The 26,578-nt window shown below is 41.0% G+C and overlaps 1 long non-coding RNA gene across 1 annotated transcript in view; it reads right to left on the bottom strand.

Moving 5' to 3' along the window:
- LOC308594797 overlaps positions 1-12,501 on the bottom strand; it is a 79,276-nt gene extending 66,775 nt beyond the window's left edge. The window contains exon 1 of the long non-coding RNA XR_014011622.1: positions 12,391-12,501. This is a non-coding gene — a long non-coding RNA (uncharacterized lncRNA). The remainder of the gene's footprint in view (positions 1-12,390) is intronic.
- Between the last annotated feature and the right edge of the window lie 14,077 nt (positions 12,502-26,578).

Genomic DNA, 26,578 nt, shown 5'->3' with positions numbered 1-26,578 from the left:
GCTTGGCCAAAATGGCCTGGCAGGCCTAATTAAGCCTGTGGACTGGAGATTCTTCAATGCTGACTTAGGGAATACGCTACATAAATGCTATGCATGAGGGTGATAAAACAGCATCCAGAATCACTGCACTCCGAAATAATGATAGGCTCATTATCATACTGCATTTTCTTTCTCAGTGGGTGAGTTGAGTAGAACTTTTGCTGGAGTTGTATTTATATTCTATTAGGAACTAACCTTTTCATTATTTTACAAAGGTGCTACATCTCCAAAATGAATAAATCCACCCCATGCTGTGAAAGAAGAATCACAGTTCAGTGACAGAGCACAGGCTTTTTCTGCAGAAGGTCCAGATTCAAACTCCAGCATCTTCAAGTGAAAAAGTATCAGGCAGCAGGTGATGTGAAACTTGAGGTCTGCCTGAGGCCTGTGAAAGCCACTGCTAATCAGAGCAGACAATACCTGGACCATAATCTGATGTGATACAAGATAGCTTCCAATGCTGTATGCCAGGGGTAGGCAGCTTAAGGCCCGGGGGCAGATGTGGCCCAATCACCACCTCAATTCGACCCGCGGACAGTCCGGGAATCAGCCTCTTTTTACATCAGTAGAATGTGTGCTTTTATTTAAAATGCATCTCTGGGTTATTTGTGGGGCATAGGAATTCGTTCATATTTGTTTTCAAAATATAGTCCAGCCCACCACATGGTCTGAGGGACGGTGGACTGGCCCACGGCTGAAAACGTTTGCTGACACCTGCTCTATGCTCATCCTTTTAAGATAAATGATGCACTTTTATTTATTATATTTAAATATGGTGTCTGCTAACCACGCATCAACAATATATTGCAAACATACCAAAGATTATTGGAGCTCCTTCATTTAATTGATAAAACCATAAAAGCTTTACAAGTTTGTAAGAAGACTTAGCTGCAGCAAATTTTAACAAAAGCTGCTAATTGTGTACCACAAACTATTCCTGGAAAGTGGGAAGCATGAGGTATGTGAAATTATATATCCACCAATAACACAGAAGAAGCTTTTAGTATGAATTCTTATTAGTATTTGTAGTTATTTTACAGGAAAATAAAAGAAACTCACACATGGGCAACTAGGGAAGTTTCCAAAGTATGCACATGTGCTTATTTGCTGGAATATTGGAGAGAGGGGAAAAAGCTGGAAAATGTATGTTGAAGATCAGAAGAAAAACAAAACAGGAATTATTACTTTGGCAAATATTACAGGAAGTAGTCATAAACTAAAATGTATGCATTGTACTATGAACTAGGGTCAGTCAGGGGTGGGTGGCATTATTTACTAAGATCTATTTAGTTCTGGATCAACTTTTGAAAGATACAACACTTTCGTTCATTAAAGACAGACTTTAATGAACAATATGACTGCCCCTATAAGATTCTCAATGAAAAGTTTTAGGCCAAGCATATGTCATTTGGTAGTTTTGAGTCTCCCGTTTACGGCTGTATCCACAAACACAGCTGTGCTCACACAAGGCATGGGCATCCTTTCCTCCATTGATTGTGGCCTGAGTTTGTAACATAGCCCCTAAAACCGCAATAAATCGTCAGATATGCTTGGGAGTTGAATATACGCAACCATGCAGAACTTAAGATTTTGACCACAACAGCAGTATAAAGAAGTATGTTAAGGGAATAAGTGGTAGAGGAGGAATAATTGCCTTCCCTCTGCTATTATTATGCATTGATTTTAGAACTAAGGTTTTTCTCCAGGGAGGATGTTGATGCTGTGTGCCAAGCGGATCAGAGGGTCATGATACATGAGTCAGTATAGCAGCTGGAGTTCTTGAATGCTGATAGATGAACATTAAGGTGAAATGACCTACATCTCAAACTGTTAGTGGAATGAATGCAGTAAGAGTTTCAACAATATTTTGTATCCTGTTTTTTTAATAAAAGAAATCCAACCCATACGTCACTCCTGAGATTCAAAGGAAGCACAGTTTATGATAACACATTTCAATAAAGAGTTCATCCTTATTTTCTACTGGTGGCATTTCATCATTTGATTTAGTGATTATGGAAACACTGACACACAGGAGATCACACCTAGCATTCTTCCTGTCTTGCATTATCATAGTGGCTCCTTTAGTACTTCATAGCCTTGGAAACATTCCATGGAGGTCTTACAACAACTTGGCTGCCATTTCTCATTATATTTGATCAACCTGCTCCCAGTATTTTTTTTAAAAAGAAAACAGGTTTGTCAACGTGGCAATACCATAGCCTTGATATGAGAGAAATAAGTTAATATATATGTTTCAATAATAAAAAATGGAGCTATCAACTGCTAAAGAATGATTTATGACATAAACCCAGCATGACACATAGATTTTATTAACAGAGGTAAGAAAACTTTCCCTAAAAAAAAGACTCTTGCTGAAAAATTACATAGAACTTACTACATTTCCTGCTACATTAGTTAAGAGAAATTAAGTATTTAATACTTTTTATAAGAACACAAGAGGCATATCAAGAAACCTAGCAGAACAGAGAAAATCAGTGGAATATGGTTAACTTTGGAAATAAAATATTGACAAATCAAAACAAAGAGCTTGCTAATATGTTTGGCGAGCAGAACTAAGGATTCCCTAAAAGACAAAAGGCCTTCCTTAAAACAGGGCTAGAGAACCTGTGGCCCTCATGCTGTTGGGTTCCAACTCTCATCAGCCCCAACATTAACCCTACTCTGATGCTACTTTAAATAGTCAAGGCTTCCCCCAAGGAATTCTGGGAACTGTAGTTTAGGGGCACTGAGAGTTGTTAGGAGGCCCCTATTCAACTCACAGAGGTACAGTTCCCAGAGTTCCCAATGAAAAGGAATTGATTGTTAAATGACCTGGGAACTATGGTCTTCTAACAATTCACAGAACCCTTTAACTAGAGCTCCCAGAAGTATTCAGCACCTGAACATTGGCTACCCTCAATCTACTTCTCAGAGATGCTTGATAATGCAAGTGATGAGAACAGATAGAGGATGTCATCTATTCTGGATCACATATGTTGAGATGAATATGAAAATTTAATGAGTTAGATAAAAAACTCACATGGTAGAGTTGTCATTTCAAAACACAAATTTGAAACCATTTTTAAAGGCAGTTTGTATTAGTAGGAACTGAATAGCTCAAAACACTTTTTTGCATATCAGGTTGCCATGCACAATCGTTATTTCAGAGTACTGATGAAATGCTTGATTGACATCTTCAGCTTTGATTTTGTCAAACAACGGCTTTAGGAAAGTGGACTATTTTATAACTCGGGTGGACGTGTTCTAGGTTTGAAAGCTCTCAGCGTGCAACTCATCAGACCGAGTTCCTCTGGGCTTTCAACTTCAGGCCACTCACCTTTCTTATTAAAATGAATAGGCATTATGCAGGAATAGCACTTAGTGAATCTTACTCAGGAATTAGAAAAGATTGAGCAATACTGGGGTCATTTCACTTTGCTTCATTTTCTGCTAACCTTTTGTAATTGCCACACACCATTTCACTTTGATCTTACCTTACATGGAAATAGAAATTGGACCTAAGCACTTCAGCAAGAAGTCCCATTTCCCAAGTGGATGCTAGGTTTTCTGCCAGGCCATCATTGCAGGAAGCAGTGTATTACGAGTATGAATAAAAATCTGATGATTCATGGGAGTGACTTCATTCTTTTTGCTGTCATTGGTGAAGCCTGGTAATTAATTCATAGAAGAAATATTCATGAATTACCAGCTTCCACCAGTGAATTGCTCTGTGGTTTATGACATAACTCATACTATGTCTGTTATTTTGTTTAATATTATATTGCATTTTTCTTCAAACCTCTATGGGAGTTTATAGGCACAGGGCCAGATTTTGATGTAAGCATCAGTGAAGGGCGTAAATCTAGATGGACTTAATATAAGTCTTTTGGATTGTTGCCTCTATTTTACAACTCAAAAACTGAGTCAAAATGTAGATTTTCCTGCATTTAATTATGAATTTATGTTTATTTTGCTATTTAGGTGGTAATCCTGTTCCCAGCTTCCTTGGAGCCGGGGTCAAAGGATCAGGTGCAATTTGGTATGTGCTGATTTAGCACATAACCAATATTCAGGACATGACCATCTCATTTCATGCAGTACTTTTTTATTTTAAAAATGTGCTAAATTATTTAAGACAAAGGGTTGTGTCCAATGCTAGTCCTACTCAGAGTAGATCCATTGAAGCAAATATATATGACTAATTTAGGTCCATTGATTTCATTAACTCTGAGCAGAATTTAGTTCAAAATAACCCAAAGTACATATAACAGTACTTTGTACTTAAACACAAAAGAAAACACAAACATGTAAACAGGTTTTTCTAGCGGCTCTGTGCTGGTCAAAACGTAATTGGAAATATTATCACATTACTTTTCAACAAACTGTTACATGCCACCCCAATCCCTGAGCGCTGTGAGATTCCAGGGGTCTTGGCGCTTACCCAGGGTTTGGGTTTCCTTCCAAAATTAGGCGTAGTGGAAACTATAGTGCCTTTATGGTATATGGTTTATTTACACATATATACAACCTGAGTCTACAAGTGGAGAAAGGGTTCAGAGCATTCACATCTCAGGATGATTCTTTGCTTCTTTCTTAGGAGCAGCAGGCACAGATCTACATACAGGAGAATCAGCCATGCTGCTGGTCTCTTTGTTACAGCCTGTTCTAGCCAGCAGGCCAATTTTTCTGCTGGTTCCCCTTCTCCTGTTTTCAAACCTCTTGCAGAATACCAAAATTTCCTTCAGCATATGTCATCCAAGCTGAAACCCTGAATTCCCCCCCCCTTCCCACTAACACACACAGCTGGAGGAGGAGCCCCACCCCTTCCCTGTCTTACACAGGCTTAACCCTATTGATGACTTCCCTGATGAGTTGATGGATGGCTATCACCAGCTTTTGTTACCCTTAATCTTATCTCCTGGTGATGCCCTGGTCTGAAAAAGCAAGGTTAGCCTGCATCTTTACCCTGCCAGTCAACTCCTCTTAATTCTTAAAGCACTGATCAAACCCAGGAATCCAGAGGAAGTAAGAGCATCCACAACCCAGGGAAATCAGGGCACCTACAAACCCGAAGCAAAAAAAAAATTAAAAAATTAGGGGCAACGTTTTGTCTTGAGAAAGGTATTAAAGGTAAAGGGACCCCTGACCATTAGGTACACTTGTGGCCGACTCTGGGGTTGCAGCACTCATCTCGCTTTATTGGCCGAGGGAGCCAGCGTACAGCTTCCGGGTCATGTGGCCAGCATGACTAAGCCGCTTCTGGCGAACCAGAGCAGCGCACGGAAACACCGTTTACCTTCCTGCCAGAGCGGTACCTATTTATCTACTTGCACTTTGACGTGCTTTCGAACTGCTAGGTTGGCAGGAGCTGGGACCGAGCAACGGGAGCTCACCCTGTTGCAGGGATTCGAACCGCTGACCTTCTGATCGGCAAGCCCTGGGCTCTGTGGTTTAACCCACAGCGCCACCTGCATCCCAAGAAAGGTATTAGAAACATGTAAAAGCTGCAGTGGCATGATCAGCTCTGCTAGTTTGAATTGAACTGTACTGTACTGTAAATTAAAGTTTATGAGAACCCTAAGAAGAAAAATCTAACTCTAGGCTGCTATGACGTTGGCTGGCTACATTTGCAGTAGGATGATTAAGAATTAATTAATGCTTCTCCCTGTCTTCAGCATGAAAGGTTTCCCGGAGTGGCAAACAAGCTACTCAACCAATTAAAACCACATAATTATTATATTCATATAATGTGCATAATAATGTTGTAATAATGCGTAACATGCATATAATAAGCAATAATTGTTCTCGTTTTAGTAGAACCAGTAAAAAATAACTCTTTCACTGAGGTCAGAGAGCAAGACTAGAATAAGAAAAAATCCATGTGAATACAGTAAACTCATATCTGCCAATCGTCCCGCTTTGAGGGGGACATCTTGAATGCCTTTTAGTCCGGTACAATGGGATATTCCAGGATCCAATCAGATGCCTGGAATGGCTCCTGTAATTCCAGGATGTTCTGCTTAAATTGGGACTGTTGAGCAGTATGCAAACCACCCTTCCTTTACCAGCTACCCAGGAACTGAGCAGGGAGAGCGTGTGAATGTCTGTGAGGAAAAAGAAGAGACTGCTGGCTTCAGTCTGGAGCAGGGATTGAGAGCAGTGAAGAAGCCCTACTCTTCTCCTAGAAAAAAATAGTTAAGAAAGAACCTTCCTCCTCTGAAGGAACACTAACTTATTAGCCCTGCCTTCAGCTTGGCCTTTCCTGCCTGCTCTTTCGCTCTGTGACTGAGACTGGGATATATGGAATAATATCTAAAAGAGTGCTGTTTTACTGCTGTTAAAGATGAACATATTTTTAGGAGGTGTTAAATATTACAAACACCATCGAAAGCCATCTGTACCATACCAAGTCGGAACTTCATGCCATATGTGGAAACTTTATATGCCACCATTTCCAGAATTGCATGTTCATTGTGTGTTTCTATTATAGTATTTGCACTCTCAGCAATAAAAACACAGATGAATTTACAGAAATCCTCAGCACAAGCCATAAAAGCTCCTCACAGCAACAAATCCCTTATTTGATTTTACCAAAGGCTTTGCAAAGGAGAACCAAAATCCAGTTTCACATTTCAAACCACCCAGCCAATTTCATGCTCTCAGGTCCAAACTAGATGAGGCCATGACTACCTTGTTGGGTTAATAGCATGCCTGCCTGTGGAAGACTGCCAGGGAGTGCCCTAATGCCCCACATTGTGGAGGATCGCTGGGCAGCAAGACGACAGCCAGGCAACACATGCCACTTATCTTCATTGCAACAGGGTCTGAGAAGACAGAGAAGGAACGGTTGATGACAGTGAGGTCTCAGTTCCTTACAAGTGAAGTAGAAAGGAAGGGAAGGGGTAGAGATGGCTTGATTTGAGTTCCAGCTGAGCCAAAGCCTAGCAGGAAGAAGGTGCTGGGAAGGAGCTCAGGGGGTAGCAGGTTAGAAGTGAAGTCTCACGCTACCCCTCACCACTGCCCCAACAAGGAACTGCCTGGTTGTATTCAGCAGAGAGAAAGAGTGCGAAGGAACACCCTGCTACTAATAAACAATTGTGAATTGAACAACCCAGTGGTTACTGCTATTTGTGTGAAGGAAGAGAACGGTCAGGGTCATGGGCACACAGCCTTTGACATACTCCTACCCATGGAAGCCCAACACTGTCTTGTGCATGCATACAGTGAGGGGTTCAGGATCCGATTTCAGCATTAAAAGGGGCCTGCAAGTGAGGAACAGCTGAACACTTCTAAATCACTAGCTAAAACTTTCATGCAGTCATTTTGATACCATTAGCCAGGAGTGCAGCCCCATTCTTCTCTTCCCCCACCTCCTTCCTTTCAGTTTAGAACAGAGCCCTTCAAGCTTGTGTCCCCAGATGCTGTTGGACTATAACTCCCATCATCTGCTGCCATTTTAATTCATGGTTATGGATGATGGGCATTGTAGTCCAAGAATTTCAGGTGACCCAAGGTTGAAGAAGGCTAGTTTATAATGCTTACCTCTAAAAAAATGTGAGTATTGGCTTAACGTCAAAATCTTACTCTTTGCTATTTTCTGAGATATACAGTCAGCTGTGTGGAAGGTGGATCTCTGTGACCCTGTTTCAGTTAGTGACTGGAATAAGTGGAGAATGTGCACTGCTTCAGCAAATAGAGAAGAGTCAGCTTTTTAAAATGCAGATGGGTGATATTTAATGCCCGCAGGACTGCATCATATGAATAGAGGAGTGTGTCTGCCTTGTTGCTAGGGTGTAAGACTGACAGAACTTAGCATGTAACATGACTGCTTCGAATGACGGAATTGGCACTTTTACAGGTGCCACATAATACCCATTCCACATTTGTAAGAACTCGATTGTTTAGTGTGGCAGCACCTACACTTTGAAACTCCCTGCATATTGAGATCAAGCAGACACCTTCACTCTTTTCGGCACCTGCTAGAAACATTCCTGTTTAGACAAGCCTACCCAGATGCAACAAAATAAATAAATAAGATGGGGGTGAGGGTGGAGAGAAGCAAATTACTGAACCTGATCCCAGATTAGCACTGTTAATGTTATTGGCTGACAAGTATTAACATTCTTTGAAAAGATCTGATAATCTTCTTGACGGCCACAGCTCAATTAACATAGCATAACCCTGGCTCTTTAGAGGGCTAATATAACCATGGGTGGAATGTGGCCTTATTGTAAATATTCACTTGTGAATCAAAAGTTGTTGATGAAACATGGTAATTCTGTACACCATTGTATTCCTTTATCTCCCATGTGAAATGATCTCTCTCTAGGAACAAACTGCTGCAACCTCAGGTGTCCTTTTACACAGAATAAAAAGCTTTTGGAAATTGTAAATATGAAAATTCTGTGTGTGATATATTATTGACACCCAGTAATCTCTCCATTAAAAATTGTAGCACCAATAAAACCTTAATAAAGAAATGGTACAAAAAGCAACTTTTTGAATGTTTTGTGTTAGAAAAAAAGACACTTAATCAAAAATTAAGCATCTGCCTGGCTTGATCAAAAATATTCCCAGGATCTATCTGGAATTAAGTGCAACAACATTTCAAGCTGTGTGCCAACAAGAAGAGAGTTCATTAATTTAAAAACACTAATAGTTATATTTTACCTGTGATGATTATAGTAACATGAACTAAATTCAGTCCTGCAAATCAGTCAAAAGCATTAGCAGAGAGTCTGCATCTGCAGATCCCATAAGAAAGGGATGAGAGAGGCAATAAAATGTATTTATTATCATGGCTTATGTTAAATTAAAATTGATGTGATGACTACAGGGAAGGGAATTTAGTATGGGAATTTGGGATACCTTCTTTTCATCTCCCAGTAAACCTACTGATTTGCTTCCTGGTACCTTAATTTCTTTATATCCATGCATGGCAGGTTTTTGCTTTAGTACAGCATTCTTTATATATGGTCCCTGTTCAGTATCTTATTCCAAAACTATATAATCAGGGCGCTTAAAGATCTCCTCTGCAAGACCCTTGAGCTCCTTTGCTTTCCATTACACTGGTTTAGACTCAGAAATGATAATGGGAAACTGGTTTAGCTCCCCGCAAATAAATTGAATACCCTCGTTCAAGTAATGGCACCGTTGACTTTTGACAGCAGTCAAAATAAAGGCTCCCACTGGGTCTGATGAGTGAAGTGCTTCCAAGAAAAGACTGGTACTACTTCTCTGCAACAATTTAACTATTGAGAGTTATTTCCAGAAATACTGAAGTAGGAATGGACAATTGCTCATTTTTTATACTCATTTTAAACTCAGTTTGTTACATTTGGAGCATCACTTTGTGATTTGTTTTTTAATAGTCCATGAAAGTTCATTAGTGTTTCAAATATACAATCTAAAGTTAGGCTGGAACGGTGAAGTGGCCAAGTTTGCCAATGATACTAAATTGTTCAGAGTTGTTAAAACAAAAAGAGATTGTGAAGAGCTCCAAACCAAGTAAATGGGCAGTAAAATGGCAAATGCAGTTCAATGTAAACAAGTGTAAAGTGAGGCTGTTGGGCCAATAAACACATGTTAATTTCACCTATGCACTCATGGAGTCTGAATTTCACCTATGCACTCATGGAGTCACTGACCAGGAATGAGACCTTGGGGTCATAGTAGATAGCTCAATGAAGGTATTGACCCAGTGTGTGGTAGTCATGAAAAAGGTAAACTCCATGCTAGGGCTCATTACGAAAGGATTTGAAATTAAACTGCCAAAATCGTAATGCCATTATGCAAATATATGGTGCAACCACATTTGGAATACTGCGCACAATTGCGGTTGCCTCACCTCTAAAGTTGGAAAATGTTCAGATAGGGGCAGTGCTTTTTTTCTGAGGGGACGCAGGGGGATGCAAACCGCTAAACATTTTGTGAATCTAAGTTTGGCCTCATTGAGGTGCAGTATTTCAATGTGAGTAGGAAAATGAGAGTACCCCTAAACATTTTTTAAAGAAAAAAAAGTACTGGATAAGGGCAACCAGAAACATAGAATTGTAGAGTTGGAAGAGACACTGGTGATCATCTACTCCAATTGCAAAAGCACCAATTCCATCAATAATAAAATCCGCTGGAGACAATATTGGAATGCTAACAGTGCAGTGAATATAATGGACAGGGAGAGGGGGCACATTAAAGGCCTTTTTTTGAAAGATCAAACAGGAATATGTAAAGCTTCCGTGATTAGCAAAAGGTGAGAAAGAGATTCCAGTTTAGATTGTTTACATAAATATAGAGTGGGAAGCAGACAGGGAATGAGCCATCCAGTGTGCTGGAAGAACAGAAATAAAACTAATTAGCTGCTGATTACTGGTTTGTGAGAAATAATTACACAGAGGCAGGCTTCCCTGTCTTATCTGTATGCACATGTTGTTCTGTTTACTGAAGGAATATTAATTATACCAGCCAGCACAATTTCCTTCATTAAGAGGAGAGTACATCCCTTTTAACTGTAGTGGCGGTCAGCGAAGAAAAACTAAGGCTTGTACGCAAATAATGATAACTGTGGAAGCAATTTTGGTAAGGCTCACCCCGGTTAGCCCTCTCGCTGTTTTGAAGGCGCACCAGCCCCACACTAGCAGCAGGGTTACTGATGAAATGCAAGATTGTTCATAGTAAAAATAGGCAAGAAAAATTAAATGGATAGGGAAGAGCTTTGCGCATTACAGTATAAATCTCTACTGATTTCAGTTTATCTTGGACTATTTTGGATTGTAACCTTGGCTTTTAATTAAAAAAAACTTTCTGCATGTTACTAAGAAGAAAGAAAATTCAGTGAATTTGAGTTGGTGTACAAACATGATTAAAATGGAGAGGTTAGCAGACCATGCAAAATATGATACAAGAAGAATTAAATTTGGGGGTTGTGGGTTACAAAGGTCTTTTGCCACAAAGTAATGAACTTTGACCCACTGGAATTTACTAAAAGATGGATCAGCATATAAAATAAACAAGCCTATTGTGTAAAAGAAAAAGTTTGTATTTTTGCCAGCACTTATCTCATTCCTAGCTCTTATTCAACTGTCCAGAGAGCTATTTAAAATCAACCAGGGTTGAAAAGTAATCATGCCCCACCCTCTCCTGCAAAGTGGCTCATAATGTGAATGGGAATGGGAGTGGAGGTGTGCAAGATAGAACATTTCACAGGAAGATGATTGTGAACAGAATACAGTTTGCCATTGAGCTCAAAATGCAAGACAGATGTACTGAGCACGGCAGTGGCTATGCTTTCTAAAACAAATCGGAGTGTTCTTTTCTTAAGTAACCAAAGGTTAAAAGCAGCCATGCAAAGAAAATAAAAAAAGAAAGAAATCAAAACTTGGACGTGGAAGGAAGGTCACCAACTTTATAAGCAATAAACTTTATTTATTTTTTTACCCACTACATTTTTATATAACAGGAGTTTTCTGGGCACCTCACAAAGGATGCAAATGACAGTTTGCTGTTACCCATCTGGAATCCTCAGAACAAGGTGGACTAAGCATCAAAATAAATGAATAACAGAGCTGACACTTTACTCCAGATTTAGGCTGCAAGCAAATACAGCTGTCTCACATACAGTAGATATGAAATTTGTATGCAGCTATATGCACCAAAGTCTTAGGCCTTTTTTTTAAAAAAAGGAGGGACATGTGCCATAAATTATTCTAAGAATGAAATACGACCACTGGGTCTCTGTTCAAGGTGGCGATAACCAACTACCACAGCTGTGTAAGTACCAGTAGTAAGTCAGAGATGTCTTGGGGCCTCTTATAGCAGCGCATAGTTTCAAGACAATACATGTACAGTAACATGTTTCTTTACTTGCTTTCATTCCACCTCCCTTCTCCACCTTGCCTACACCCCTATCAGTGTTTGCCAAGTGGTGGATTATTATTTTTTATGCAATATTTCATAAATTATATGAGGCAGCAGCTTGCTGACATAGTTGTGGTTAAAATGAAATTCCAATGCATGGGGAGGGGGTACAGAATGTGACAACAGAATCGCTTGGTTTACAGGTACATGCAGACAGCACTCCTTAAAAAGGATCTTGTATCAGCAATACCTAGCCTGTCCAGCTTTTGATTTAAAAAAATTCGGCGCCGGGTGAGGCTGGAGAGTGGAGCTGAGTGAGAACAGAGCTAATTTAATACATGCAACTCCCCATTTACATGTGTTCAAGGCATGCGTGACCACACCCGCCTGCATCTCCGCAAACCTAGCAGTGGCAAGAAAAGGGGGGGGGGAATAGCACGGAAACAGCAAAAATGGCAAGAAAACAGCGTCTAGCAATCCAGGAGCCCTTGCACTGACCTTTGAGGCCTGTGGAGAATTGGAGTTTGAGCACGGAGTTTTGGAGGGAGCGACTGTGGTGTTTGCAGGTTTTTCCAATAGTGTTCCCAATATATGCGATTTCACTTAAACACACAGTGCCTCAGAACGTAACCCCCGCATAAATGGGGGTATCAGAGGAGGAGGAAGAGTTTGGATTTGATATCCCGCTTTATCACTACCCGAAGGAGTCTCAAAGCGGCTAACATTCTCCTTTCCCTTCCTCCCCCACAACAAACACTGTGTGAGGTGAGTGGGACTGAGAGACTTCAAAGAAGTGTGACTGACCCAAGGTCACCCAGCAGCTGCAGATGGAGGAGCGGTGACACAAACCCGGTTCACCAGATTACGAGTCCACCGCTCTTAACCACTACACCACACCAGTTTCCTGTTTGTTCCCTTCTTGATGCTGGCTAAGCAGATAGAATGAACTGAGTCTTTATTAGCATTCTAGCAAAGAGTTAAAGAGTGGGGCTTGGAAGTGGGCAGAGTAGAATTTCCACACTGCCACTTCCAAGTTATCACTTTGCTCTGTCAGCTTCCACAGCTTATACATTGGTAAGCAGGGCTCATTCCATCGTGTGCTGGAAGACCAGCTCCATTAGGTCTCTTCTCCTTCAGCTCTCACCTGGAAGCAGCCACTCCATCGGGGTGTCTCAATGGGGGAAATGAGAAGCAGGGCTCATTCCACCAGCTTTGCCAAAACACCACCCACCAGACCCTTCCGGCCCCTGAGCTGCTTCTATGCCAGCTGGTCATTATAAGAACTACTATTTAAGAATTGGCACCAGAGTTTGATTTCCCCCCTATCCCCTTGTGTGTGTGTTGCATGAAGCAGCCTGTAGGCAGGGATGGTCTTGTTTTAACTGAAGGCGCATCCAGACTTGCACTTGTTCCGTGCCTAGAAAGCATGGGTCTCAACGGTTGTGCCCTTTCCCCACCCCTTTCCCTGGGGAAACCTGCTCTTTGGTGATAAAGCAGAGCAAACACCAATCTGGAGAAAGCCCAATTGGCGTTTCCTCTCATTCAGCGATAAAGATTGGGTTTCCCTGGAGGAAAGTGGCAGAGAAAGGGACGTGTGGATGAGTCCTAGCTGTATGTAAACCACTGTATGTGGACTTGAACTTGAAGTACTTCTAAAATAAAATCCATTATTTTGGCTGCAACTTTTTCTTTTCTCCAGCAGTAGATTTGATGACATGTATTCCCTCCTTGCACACTGAGGCCCCTGCTGGCTTTATCTGCTCAGGACTATTCCATCAAAAGGTGCCCAGCAAGCATTTTTAAAGGGTCGTGCTATGCTGTCACTCTGGTCCTGCTCGAGAGGGCAGATGTTTCTCCCCTTGTAATCTTATATTGAAGATACAGAGGACAGAGCATCTCTGACTGAATTTCAGACATTCACACACCTTTTTTCATCCCAGGTAAATAATTTTGGGATTAATCAATAGAGGTCTGTTGTCCCCACCCCCCCACACCCATAGCATGCTTTAATTCTTATCACTACCCTATTATATATTCTCCCACCACCAACACAAACAAATTTGGCACTACAGAATAGTTAGTTTTGTACAAGCTGATTCCCCCAGGAGGGGTTTGGATAGACACGGTCACGCAATAAAATCACACAGTCTTCCCAGGCGGGCTAGTATTTCCTTCAGTATGGATAGGCAGTAATTGAAATGAAAACCTCATGTAGCCTCCTTTCCCCATTTGGGGTGAATTACCCACGTAGATACTTCACTGCCAACTCTGTGTTACTGACAGTGTCATTAAGCTCAGTGCCACCAGGGACAAATCCTTTTACACCCTGAACAGTGATACTTTTATGCTGCAAAATGCATTTTCTGGTATTCCTAACACTGCGTGTTGTGTTGGGGCGTGGACACCTATCCTGTGCAGGGTAAGCAGGGGGGTATTAGGCAAAATTTTCAAAGCTTTCATTGTTAGAAACGAGCGCCTGTTTACACAGGCAATAGTTTCATTTTCTTTTGCTAGGACTCACAGCTTAGAAGAAAGACCTCTTACTCTTTTGCCTGCATTACCTTTGCAGTCTGTACATTTGAATTCTGCCATCCATTAAGGATGTGTCAAAATATTGCACATATATGTGCTTATGACAAGACTGTGACAACTTTACATAGCTGTTCCCATGACGCTTTAAGAAAAGTAATTTGCACTGCATTCTACGAATAACTTATACTTGAGTAATCCTGGAATATTGCCTTAAGACTTCAAGACTTCTATTGCAGAACAACAATGTGAGTTCTATAGTTTAACTAAGGGCTTATGCACACTTACCCTTTCTCTGCTCTTTCCAGACACAGTCTTCACTTTAAAACGTTGTGTCCAAGCTTCCCTTTTCTTTTTGCTCTGGAGCTTTTCCTGTGAAAAGCCACTCTTTAGTGCTCAGTTGCAGCAAATGACAATCCGCTTAAAGCCTGAATTAGTATTTGCTGTGATTCAGCATTAAAGAGCAGGTTTACACAGGGAAAGTTCTGAGGTGAAAAACAATGACGCTCAGGCATGGAGTTTTTCAGCACTGACCTGTGCCTGGAAAGAGCTGGGCTAAATGTAAGTATGGATAAGCCCTATGTGTTGTGTGAAGAAGTGCTTTCCTTTATCTGCCAGAATCCTCCAACATTCAGCTTCATTGGGGATCCATGAGTTGTAGTGTTATGAGGGAGAAAAAATGCTTCTCTATTGACTTTCTCCATGCATAATGTTATAAACGTCTATCAAGTCACCTCTTACTGTCCTGTTCTCAAAACTGAAAAGGCTGCAGCCTTTTTTCATACATGAGTTGCTCCACCCATTGATAATTTTGGTTGCCCTTTACTGAAAATTTTGCAACTCTACAATATATATATAATTATTCTGTATTTTTGTAATGGCATTTTACATTCCATTGTATTTTTACATATTACTGTGTATTGCATTGGTATTTTATATGAGTGGGCACTATATAAATATTTGTATTGAAAGAAACACAAGCCAAAGCTGTTAGTGGAAGATGTGAATTGTGCCTTGCATGTTTGAAGACCCAAGCTAAATGCTTTTGTTGGAGCAGAGTTGGGGAGTCTGGAATCTTAACATCTCGACCAAGGAACAGGCCAGATCTTGCATGTTTCTTAGGGCATTTTACCTGTTGAAGCAGTTTCCACAAAGTATGAAGTTGCAGAGCTCAGGAGCAAAAATCCTGTTAGATTCAGTCATGGCCAGAAGTAATTCCAGTGAGGTAGTTTACAAGGTTGAAAGAATGTTGCCCAACGGCCAGAACAATGGCAAAGTTCCCTTTGCTGGTAGGTGCTACAGATATGTCAGATAACATTTATGTGAGATTGCTGGTGAATATAAATAGCCGCTGAGATTTAGGCCACTGAAAGGAAGCAGCAGCCCTGTATGCTGTAACTTACTGTCTGTCCGAGCGACCACAAACATCCTGTAAGCCCCTCATAAAATTTGGCTACTTCAGAAATTACTACTGTTGGCATTGCTTACTGAATAACCCTTTTCAGTAGGCTGCATTCTTTTCAAAAACTAAAACCTTCAGAATTTCTTCTGGAGCACACCCACTGACTCCCACAGGGCATTTACATAAAAAGGAGTTGTAGTAGTAGTAATAATAATAACTGAGGAACAGAGAAAGGGTTTACAAATTGTGCTGTTATTTGGTGATACCTTGCCACCAGCACAATATAATCATAAACCTGCATAAGGGGGTTGTTAGTGGACCCCAAACCCTTGTCCTGAAAAAGAGGAATATCAGGGAAGTTTTAAGATTGCTAAGAATTCACAGCTCCTCTCGCAATGCCCACCCTGCAGGCTTTTTACACACACTTCCTTCTCAGTTGCTACAAGAAAATGTAAGTCTCATTTTGCATGCCTCTGGGAGCAGCTGACAGACAACAGCAGGAAAGCGACATCGCTCTCATGTCCAGCTTATGGGCTTCCCATAGGCATCTGCATGGTCACAGTGGGAAACAGGATGGTGCTAGGTTAGCATCCCAGGCCAGGGAGGCTGAGTGGGTGGGCAAAATGGACAGACAAGCAGCAGAAACATTTGAACTGCTCATTTGTTAAGAAGAGAGAGAATGGGTGGTACTCAAGTAAGTTTTACTCAAGTTAGACCCACTGAAATTAATGAACACAACATACAGTAGTTAGATCCATTCATCTAACTCAGATCAAAGCTTAGTTGAATAAAACTGCTGGTTGCAATCTCACTCCTTGCCAGTTCTCCTTTGCCTTTTTTTCTTCCTGCCTGCCCCTTTGTACCTGCTGAGATGGGTTGATAATCAGGAATGCAGCTAAGATCCTTGAGTTCTCCTCCGTCTGGCAACCAACAGTTCCTTGCAGCCAACAGCTCCTAGGCAGGTACTTATTCTCTCTGTCTTTTGCCAAATGAGAAATGATGAGCCACACCCTGCTTTAATTTCTTGTCCAAGATTATAGGAGAGGAAGGAAGTAGAATTTAAATGAAAAGTGGGGAAGCTCTAGGCAAACTGCAGTAATGAAACATGCAAAACAGGGACACTGTTGCCAATCCTGAAACTAAGCAGAAACTGAGGGGATATATATATATATATAAACAATATATATCCAGTTTTCCTCAACTCATAACAGTCAACAATAAAGCAATTGAAAGCTATCAAAACAACAGCTCTCACAATCGCCCACAGCGTAATAAAACAAATGACAGTAGCAGTCAGACACCACCATTACCCAACTGCAGCAGATGTAAGATTCCTCAGCAGTCATCTGATCTCCAAAGGTCTCCTGAGAAGCTGCTCTCTGCAGCCATTTCTGGGAAGGCAAACTCTTCATTCCCAATACACTTTGCCACTTGAGGTGAAAGACATTTAGCTTCACCTCCCATTCCACGAAGAGAAGCCAACTGGACAGGTACCAGATACAGGAGAGTGTCCTCCACATCTGAGGACAGTGGGCTGGTGATGTTGGTGCAGGACAAAATACAAAACAAACTCAACTCTGTCCTCCAACAGAAGGTGAATGGGATTGCCAAAGTCATTTCCCCCCAGAACCTTGCATCCTTTCCACCACCACTCCTTTTGCCACATGCGTAAAGCTGAATGAGCACAAGTTAAATACACCTAGGTTGTGGGCTCACTGTATTTTAATTAACTTATGTACAGTATGTATGTGTTTGCGCGCGCGCACACACACACACACACACACACACACACACACACACTTTAACTTATGCAATACACATTACTAAGCTTGAGAACAACCTTGCAAAATTGAGCACAACTTTTGAAGGATGGCTGTGTTTCAGTTTACATCTTGCTTTGGAAAGTGTAGACTGGGTCAGTTTACCCTTTAAGAACAAACTTACTTTTTATTTCTCTCCTATCTACCTGGCACCCAACACCCCAACTTCAAAGTGGTCCTCTTGTTATACCATTAGGCCACAGCTGGAAGCAGTCATGCTTCTGAAAACCAGTTGCTGGAAGCCACAAAAGGGAAGAGTGCTGTTGTGCTCAAATCCTGCTTGCAGGTTTCCCACAGGTATCTGCTTGACGACTGTGAGAACAGGATGCTAGACTACCTGAGCCATGGAGCTGTTCCAGTAGGCTCTTCTTAGGTTCTTATCAACCAAGGATTTAAGCTTTTGGAACAACCTGAAAAACAAACAAACACCTTCCTTTCTTCAGTGGAGAAAACTGTTCTACATTCATAACTGTATAGTCTACAATTATTCCCATTTTTAAAGTTATGCCCAGAGCAACATATATAAAACACAACACACTACTGGAAAGTCTCCAGTATGGAATGCTAGAGCTTATAAAGCAAAAGAATCTCTAAGGTAGAAAGCCTGGATAGATGAATATTCTTTGTCTATAGAAAACTGAGGTAACTATGGGAAACTGTTCAAAATAACAGACGCACATGGAAAGTAGATGTTGGATTCCCCAGCTTCAGTTTACCTTTGATAAGGCCTGTGAGTGTAATGGAATGGATTGGAATGGAATGCCTTTCTATCTGAACTATGCCCTCTATTAATTCCACACCAGAAAACTACATACAGAGGGATAAAACAACAACAATAGTGTAATCCTTTAGGGCCAGATAGCATGGATTATGAATAGGTTGGCCTCTTTATATACCTTAGAATCAGTCTGTTTCCTTATGTTTCCTCACAGACTCAAGTAAGGTCTGAGTCATCTCTGATAGCATGCAGGGGAGAAGCAGGGTTCTTTTACCTGCATATTTTAAAATAGATTTCATATTTGTTCATACTTTCTTTCATGACTTGAGATTTAGTAGTTTATCAATCTGAGGTTTTTTTTAAAGAAAGTATTGCAAATTGTCTCTGACTTGTTAAACAGCTGTATAAAAAAAGACCGAGATTTATAGCAAGTGATGTGGATCCTCTACACCATTGCTCTCTTATGATTAACTCCACCCTAAATCCCACCTTGGTGCCAAAGCAGAGACAGAAGAGAACTGGGTCCATTAGGTCTAAGGTGTCAAAGCAGAGAAAAAGAAGTCCCGATGACTCAAGTGAATACGAAAAGCAACATAATGAAAATAGTGAGGGGATTCTGTCCAGATTGCCAAAGATTGCGTACAGCCTAATTTGAACATCTCAGGGGATTTGTTTTTGGTATTGTCCGATTCTTGGATTCTTAAAGAACACAGGTGTCTTGATACTTATCCATTTCCCAGCTCTGGCTTCCCGTTAGACGTGTTGTGTTGGCCGAATAAGAGCAAGTTATGTAACTGTGCACTCTCTTTAAATGTAGGACTACTGTGTGTGGATCCCAGAGTCTGGAGCTGATTAAAAATTAGCACAAGCAAAACAAGACATAGGAGGAGGCATTCTTGCAATCGCTTTACGAAAAAGTTTGTTCCTCCAAGAATATTAGCATTTGAACAGCATTCATTGAATTAAAACCAGGCCAGCAGAACATATGGCACTTAGATTTCTCCTGGATGAGGTCATTGTAAACTGTGATCTCTCCAAGTAGAGTTTTTCCCCCTTACAGACATTTACACACCATCTTCAGACTTTAGACATGATATGCAGAATGAAATTATTACTCTCCCAGCCCTTCATCCAGTCTCAATCCTCTTCTCTCCACTCCATTCTGGCAGGATATTCACAGTATTCTAGAATTGCTGGCAGACTAATGTTGGATATCACCCTTTTCATACCCCATTTTGTGCTGTCTTCAGCTGTTTATGTAGAAACTAACTACAAGCTGAGTTAATGGTTAATTAACTTTATTTCTTATAAGACCAGGGAGCTTGCACAGAGTAGTAACAAACTTCTCCAGTAACTTGTCCCTAAAATCAGCCTCCATACCTGAGGGAGGGAAAGTGGCTAATATAGCATCATGGGGGGTCCTGGAAATTGCAGTCCAGGTGATTAATGTCTTCCCCAGGTAAACTAGTGGAAAGTATTGTTAAATATAAAATAGACAAGCATATACATGTACAAGCCTTCCTGGAGCAGAACTTCTCTTAGAGTTCTTTGAGCATGTCAACAGGCATATAAAGGTGGACTAGTTGACATAGTATGCGTGGACATTCAAAAAGCAGTTGACAAAGTACTGTACTTCACAAAACAACTCCTGAGTAATGCTTCTGAATACCAGTTGCTGGACACTACAGTGAGGAAGACTGGTCATTCTAGTGCTCAGGTCCTCCTTCCAGGTTTTCTACGGGCATCTGATTGGTCACTGTGAGAGCAGGATGCTGCACTATTTATCCAGCGAGCTCTTCTTATGTTAAAACAGCTTATAGAAGCAACCATCCTTCCTACCAGCAAATCCTCCTTCCTCATCTGTTATTTTATTTGACAATTTAATGTTCAGAATGGCCACATGAATATCCTGTATAAGGTGTGGGATGGAAAAACGTGCCGTACTAAAGCTTATCAGTCATTTGGAATCCATATGGTGCCTGCTAATGAAATTCAGCTAGGCACATTCACTGTACAATACTTAATGTCATATCAGAGATGTAAAATGTCTAGACATTTTGGAGTTATCTTTTTATTGTGTGTGTGTGTTTCTGTGTGTGTGTGTGTGTGTGTGTGTGTTTAAATTGTTCAATTTTGGAAGAACCCAAAATCTTTACGGACCCAAGCCTGCTGTCTTTTTTTGCACAAAGTCTGCGTAATCATTAAAATAATTAAAAAGCATCTGTACAACTATTCCCCCCATCCTTCTTAGCAAAAGGAGCCGCAACCCCCAAAATCTAGATAAAGCATGAAAAAAAGGAATTAACTCTTTTATGCCTGGTGCCAAGTGAAACATAGACCCATTGCCACAATTGAAAAGACCCTCACCGTAAGGATGGATAATTAATTAATTAATTGTTTAATCAATATATATATACTGCCCTATACCTGCAGGTCTCAGGGTGATTCACAGAATAAAATCATAATATAAAAAAGAAATAACTTGGCGTTAAACTTATTCACAAAGGTTTTTGTTTTTTGGTGTTTTTTTTAAAAAAAAGATTCCCACATCATTCCTTAATCTCAGCAAGAAGTGAGATTTTTCTCTGACCAGATCCACGCACAACAAAAACAACCCTTAGTATACTCTTCATTATACCTATAATACCATATGCATATACATTCCAGGTTTCCCAAAGTTACCAGAAAATAACAGATTAATATAAGAATGCTTGCAACTGTATAAAATATGTATGCATTAATATCCATAAAATTATGCTGTAAAAATATAACATGGCATGGGGCATAGCTCCCTTACCTATATTATACATACCGGTATATGTCTTTTTGCATTTGGTTAGTTGGGATTTTTTTAAAGGCAATAATACACAAGTGAATTAGACATAAACAGCTGTTTGATACAAGAGGCAGTCTGATGTGATCAAAACTCAGGTCAAAATCGCCGAATTCCTTGTACAAATCCATTTAAAATAACCATCCCTACTGTCCTCTGACTCCAGATGGCAGAAAGACATGGAGAAGATGACTACAATAACGTTTAAAAGCATGTGATTTTACTTACACCATTTAGCAACATTTTCAATCTAGACAGAAAATGGGAGGGAGGTGATAGAAGGGAAGCAGTGCACTGAATTGTTGCACCTATGAGTCTATAGACACAGTCATACATATTGCAATCACGATGAACCTACTCTTCTCCCAGGGGTGCGGTGGGGATAACTCAAAAACAGAGCACATGTTTTGCATTCAGGAAAGGCTGTAGCTCAGTGGTAGAGTATCTGCTTTGCGTACAGATGGTCCCTGGTTCAATTCCCAGCATCTCCAGATAGGGCTGGAAGTGACTACCTCCCTGAATACTTGGGGAATCACTGCAAGTCAGTGTAGGCAATACCAGGGTGAACCAATGGTATGACTTTGTATAAGGCTTCTTCCTCTGTTCGTAGCAGTAGCAGACAACATTGTGGGGCAACAGCACTCGCCTGACCTCCCAGCAGTTGAATTGCCGCTGCTTATTGGAATGGGAGGAGCAAGGTGGTGGAGAGGTCAGTGCAGTGCAAACACCCAATGAAGCCAATCCAGCAGTCCTGTGGGTTCCTTTACATTGCACTGAACTCCCTGAATAAGGGAAATGTGAAGAATATTAGCGCATCAGTGTGAAAATGAACAGAACTCTGAAAGGCAACATAAGGATGAGATTTACTAGGGACAAAAAATAGGAAATGCCCCTGGTAAGAGCAGTTGGAGCACATCTTTTACAAATGACCTGGCCGTTGATTTTTAGCCATTTGGAGATGCTAAACCAAAGTGAAACCTCACGCTCAGCCTGTACTAACATGACAGTTTTACGTTCACAGGGTAAGGCAAAGCAATAATCTGGTGGTTAAAGAAGAGGGCTGAGAGACAGACCACTGTGATTCTATTCCCTGCTCTGCTACAAACTTCCTCTGTGCTTAATACTTCCCATCTGCAAAATCCTAGCCTCCTGCCCATGGCTGATGTGAGACCAAATTAATTCATGTTTGTACAGTGCATATGGATATATTTGGATTCCCAAGTGAAGGCAAAGAATGACTATTATTATTTCCATAGCAACAGGCAGTGTTATCAAAAGTACAATTTTATGGTTTCGTTGTGGGATATCACCAAAGGACTGAAGAAGTCTTAAATGAAAAACCCACCTGCAACACAGAAGGCAAGTTATTAAAAAACTACTTCTATTCCCACCCCACCCCAGCTGCATGCAGCTAATGCCATACTTAATTATTTTTTAAAATATCAGTTATTTCTATAATAAGAAGTGATGGAAGATGGAATCATATTATGAGACCAAAGCTATCAGACCCATAGCCAATAATTCCTCTTTGTCTGCCACTTAGTGCTGACTTTACACATCGAAATGGAATGAACTGTCATGTGAATGCAGCCTCTGTCATTATCCTCATAGTATACAAAACTCATCATCAGAAAGTATTTCAACCAGGCTTCACAAAGCTGCTGTAACATGTAGAGAAGCAATCTTTTTCAAAAATGGGACCCACCTATAGCCCAAACATAAACTATGGAATCATCATCTTCCTCTTCCTCCTTAACATGCATGTATTGGCACCAGACTTAGAGGGTATCTGACACGGTGCCAATGATGCCCCCCAACAACTGACCAGAGCAGGGCCCAACTATGTTAGTGGTAGCTGCAGTAGTAGCAGTACTCACATGCTTTCTCTGCCACAAATACTGCTTGGGTGAAAGCAGAACTCACTACCCTCCACCAGGTCCCCAAACACGTTTCAGTGGTGGACTGATGGTGGCTTTTTTAAAAAAATGGGAGCTAACCTCTCCCATCTGTGGTGGCCAACTGCCAAGTGACCCCCACAAATGCAATGCCCTGGCCCACTGATTCATAAAATATTTCATAGATCTACAGTCATTCCAAAACCATAGATTGATGAAATCAGCAAATTTCATAGATCTATGGCTGCCATTCAATGTCTGCTGCTGCAAATCATTCAGGAGCCCAGCAGAGAGGACAGTGAGAGGCCCTTCCAAGCCTCTGAGGCCTTCAACTGTGCGCAGTCGGCCCAAATGCTAGCACTTCTCCTGCTGTATATGCTGTTAGTGCTGCAGGTACAACCCACCTTTGGTCAAATCATGACTCATTTGTAGGTCCTGACACAACAATTGAGGGCCATTAACGTAGACAGTCACCACAGATGGAGCATATGACTGTCTCATTCATGACTACCGGTGGTTTTTGTTATGCATCACATAACAAGAGGTCATCTGGCTTGTTCAACACAAGCAAAATAAAGGAGGGGAGTGGGAAAATGTCCACCATGTGTATGACAGTGTATGAGCTCTCACCAAAGGGCAGTTGTAGAAATAGAAGGCAGACACGATTTCCCTATCTACATTTGATGCTCTATACTCATTCTCCTTTTCCATTGCTGCTTTCTTTGTGGAGGTTATGTTCTGCAAATGCTCAGATTTCTAAAGGAATCTAGCATTTTTTGGAACTTTACCATCTTCTCAAGTCCTGATACACATGCATGATGGGTTATACTTTATTCTTTCTAGATATTTTTTACTCTAGTCTACCAAAAGGCACTCAGAGAAGGCTTGCAAAATTTATAATAGAAAAGAATACAAAACAAAATTGGCAATAAATCCAAAGCAGGACAACAAAAACAAAAGACTTCTGTAAGAAAACCCTACTCAGAAGGGATAAATCACTCTCAGTAGACTCAGAAATCAGCTGAAAAACAGAAATATCCACCTTCCACCTCAGCAGAAAATAGAGTTCTATCATCAGATTCCCAACTCCTAACCTAACTGGGCAACTTTGTGCTTGCAATGGAGTTGGCCAGATCAGTAGGATGAAAGCAGCGAAGGGGAACTTTCTCTGTCTTGGGCTAAAACCTGAGCCACGGAAGACATTTGGGGACCACAATACTATTTGCGATGAGCACCATGAGATTCTTATTTCTACTTCTGGAACTATGAAATTTAGTGGCATCACTAATAATAATAATAATAATAATAATAATAATAATAATAACCACAACCAACCCTGAGAGACAAGACAATTTGGTGGTAAAGGAAGAAATGTAGCTCAGTGGTAGAACACCACTTTGTTGATAATACTGAGGTAGATGAACCCACGGTCTGAGCTGGTACAAGATGGCTTCCTTTGTTCCTGAAATAGAGTCCAATGACTCTATTTTTGTCCGAAGAACCATAGTTCAGTGGTAGAGTACGTGCTCTGCATGTTCAATCCCCAGCATATCCAGGTAGGGCTGGGAAAGATTCCTTGTCTGAAACTCTGGAGAACTGCTGATAGTCAGTGTTAACAATATTGAGTGAGATGGGCCAATGGCCTGATATGGTAAAAGGCAGCTCCTGACTCATATAAGGCAGTTGGTATAAGGTAACTTCCTATGTTCCTATAGCCTACTAGAAACAATGACTGCTCTTTGCTTGTGATAGCAGTGCAGTATGCTCTGGGAGCAAGCATAGGACAAGTATGTTGTTTCTAATGAGCTTATAATATTCTAATGTTTCCCAGCAGAAGGTCATTCCACACTAAGTGACTGTTCGGATCACACACCAGCTGTGCATGCATGTTTGTTTCTGTTCAGAAACTTTTCCTTCTAAAGTTGGCAGTCCTGTGCTTCATGGGAGTTGTTATGTTTATGAACGTTGCTTAAGTTAAGTCCCATCTGTGGCTAAATATGTAGACTTTGTTTAAAGACAGATACTCTGCGGCACACTATGATTAAAAAGTCATTTGTTTCAATTAAAACAATGTGATACTGGGAGCTTGTGCCAGTGAAACAAGACCTGTATTCTTAAGTGTTGATTCCAGAAAACTCTCTCATGAATATGCTAGCAGTATTCTCATGGTAAGTCTTGACCCCCGAGGACCATGCCTTGCAGCCCCACAGGGCCATTCTGTTGATTAAGAATGGAAGTATCTCAATGGCACAGAAAACATGTGATGTGGTGGGACATGGGTGAATTTGCCCACCTATCACTTTCTTTCATCTCCCCTCTCCGAGTGCTTCCCCCTAATACTCAGCTCAAAAAGTTGGGAAAATGAGCTGCAGGGAGCCAAACTTTGGCTTAGCTCAGAATGGCACTGCAATTTTTTAAAAGGAGGAAAGTTGCTGTCAGCTTCTCTCTTGGAACCTGCACATTTGCACGACCCCAGTAAGTTATTGTTTGACTCACCATGTCATGCAAACAAGGCAACTGTCTCAACATTTTCTTTTTTCAGTGCTAAGTGTATTTGGATCATAGAACCATTTCCCCCCTTCCAGTGGCGTAGCATGGGGGGTGCAGGGGGGGCCGGCCGCACCGGGCGCAACATCTGGGGGTTAGGGTTCGGGGGCGCAAATCCACGGGTTAGGGGACGCAAATCCACGGGTTAGGGGGCGCAAATTACTTGCCTTGCCCCGGGTGCTGACAACCCACGCTACGCCACTGCCCCCTTCCTTCTTCAGAGGACAAAAAGGCTGAATATAGCACAGCTTCTGTGCAACATTGGTATAAATTAATGAACTTTTTAGTAATAGGAATGTCAATTTTGTTCATGGTTTGTTCGGGGTTTGGTTTTTAAAGCACACAGACCATCCAGATTTCCAGTTCATCTGGTGGTCCATTAGGACTTTCAAAGTCTGACTTTCAAAGCATACACTGTTCCTAAAAGCCTAACCTGTGGTGTTTTACATGGCCTGTAAAATTATAAACACGACCGAGTACATTTTTATCATATTTTATAAAAAGAAGCACACCCCATGCCTAGGCTTCCTTTGCCAAGTCTCAAACTGGAATGAATTTTTACAGCTGAGTCTGAAACCTCACAAAAAGTGTTTTATATAATGGAAAAGTCGATGCAATCTTAATTACAGTGTTAGGAATGGCACCACTGTATTCTCCTGCTATATTAAAAAACATATTGAACACTTGCAAGTAAACATCAGCAAAAGTGTAAAGCAAAGATCATCTGCCCACCTTTTTTTTCATGCAATATGATTCCAAGACAAACATGGATGTAATCTAAGGCTGTGTTGAAACTGGTCTCAAGCGTGCATTTTGCCCCTTACCAAACACATGTTTGGTAAGATGTTAGCTTTGGTAAGATGATTTGCTAAGATTTTAGCTGTGCACTGCTTCTCAAGATGAAAGCAAGACAAAAGCACCCTCATTGTGATTGTCTGCAAA

Source organism: Podarcis bocagei, assembly GCF_964188305.1.
Source record: "Podarcis bocagei genome assembly, chromosome: 9".
In the NCBI taxonomy this organism is placed as follows: Eukaryota; Metazoa; Chordata; class Lepidosauria; order Squamata; family Lacertidae; genus Podarcis; species Podarcis bocagei.
The sequence above is the reverse complement of the archived record's forward strand: the minus strand, read 5'-3'. Positions and strand labels throughout refer to the sequence as shown.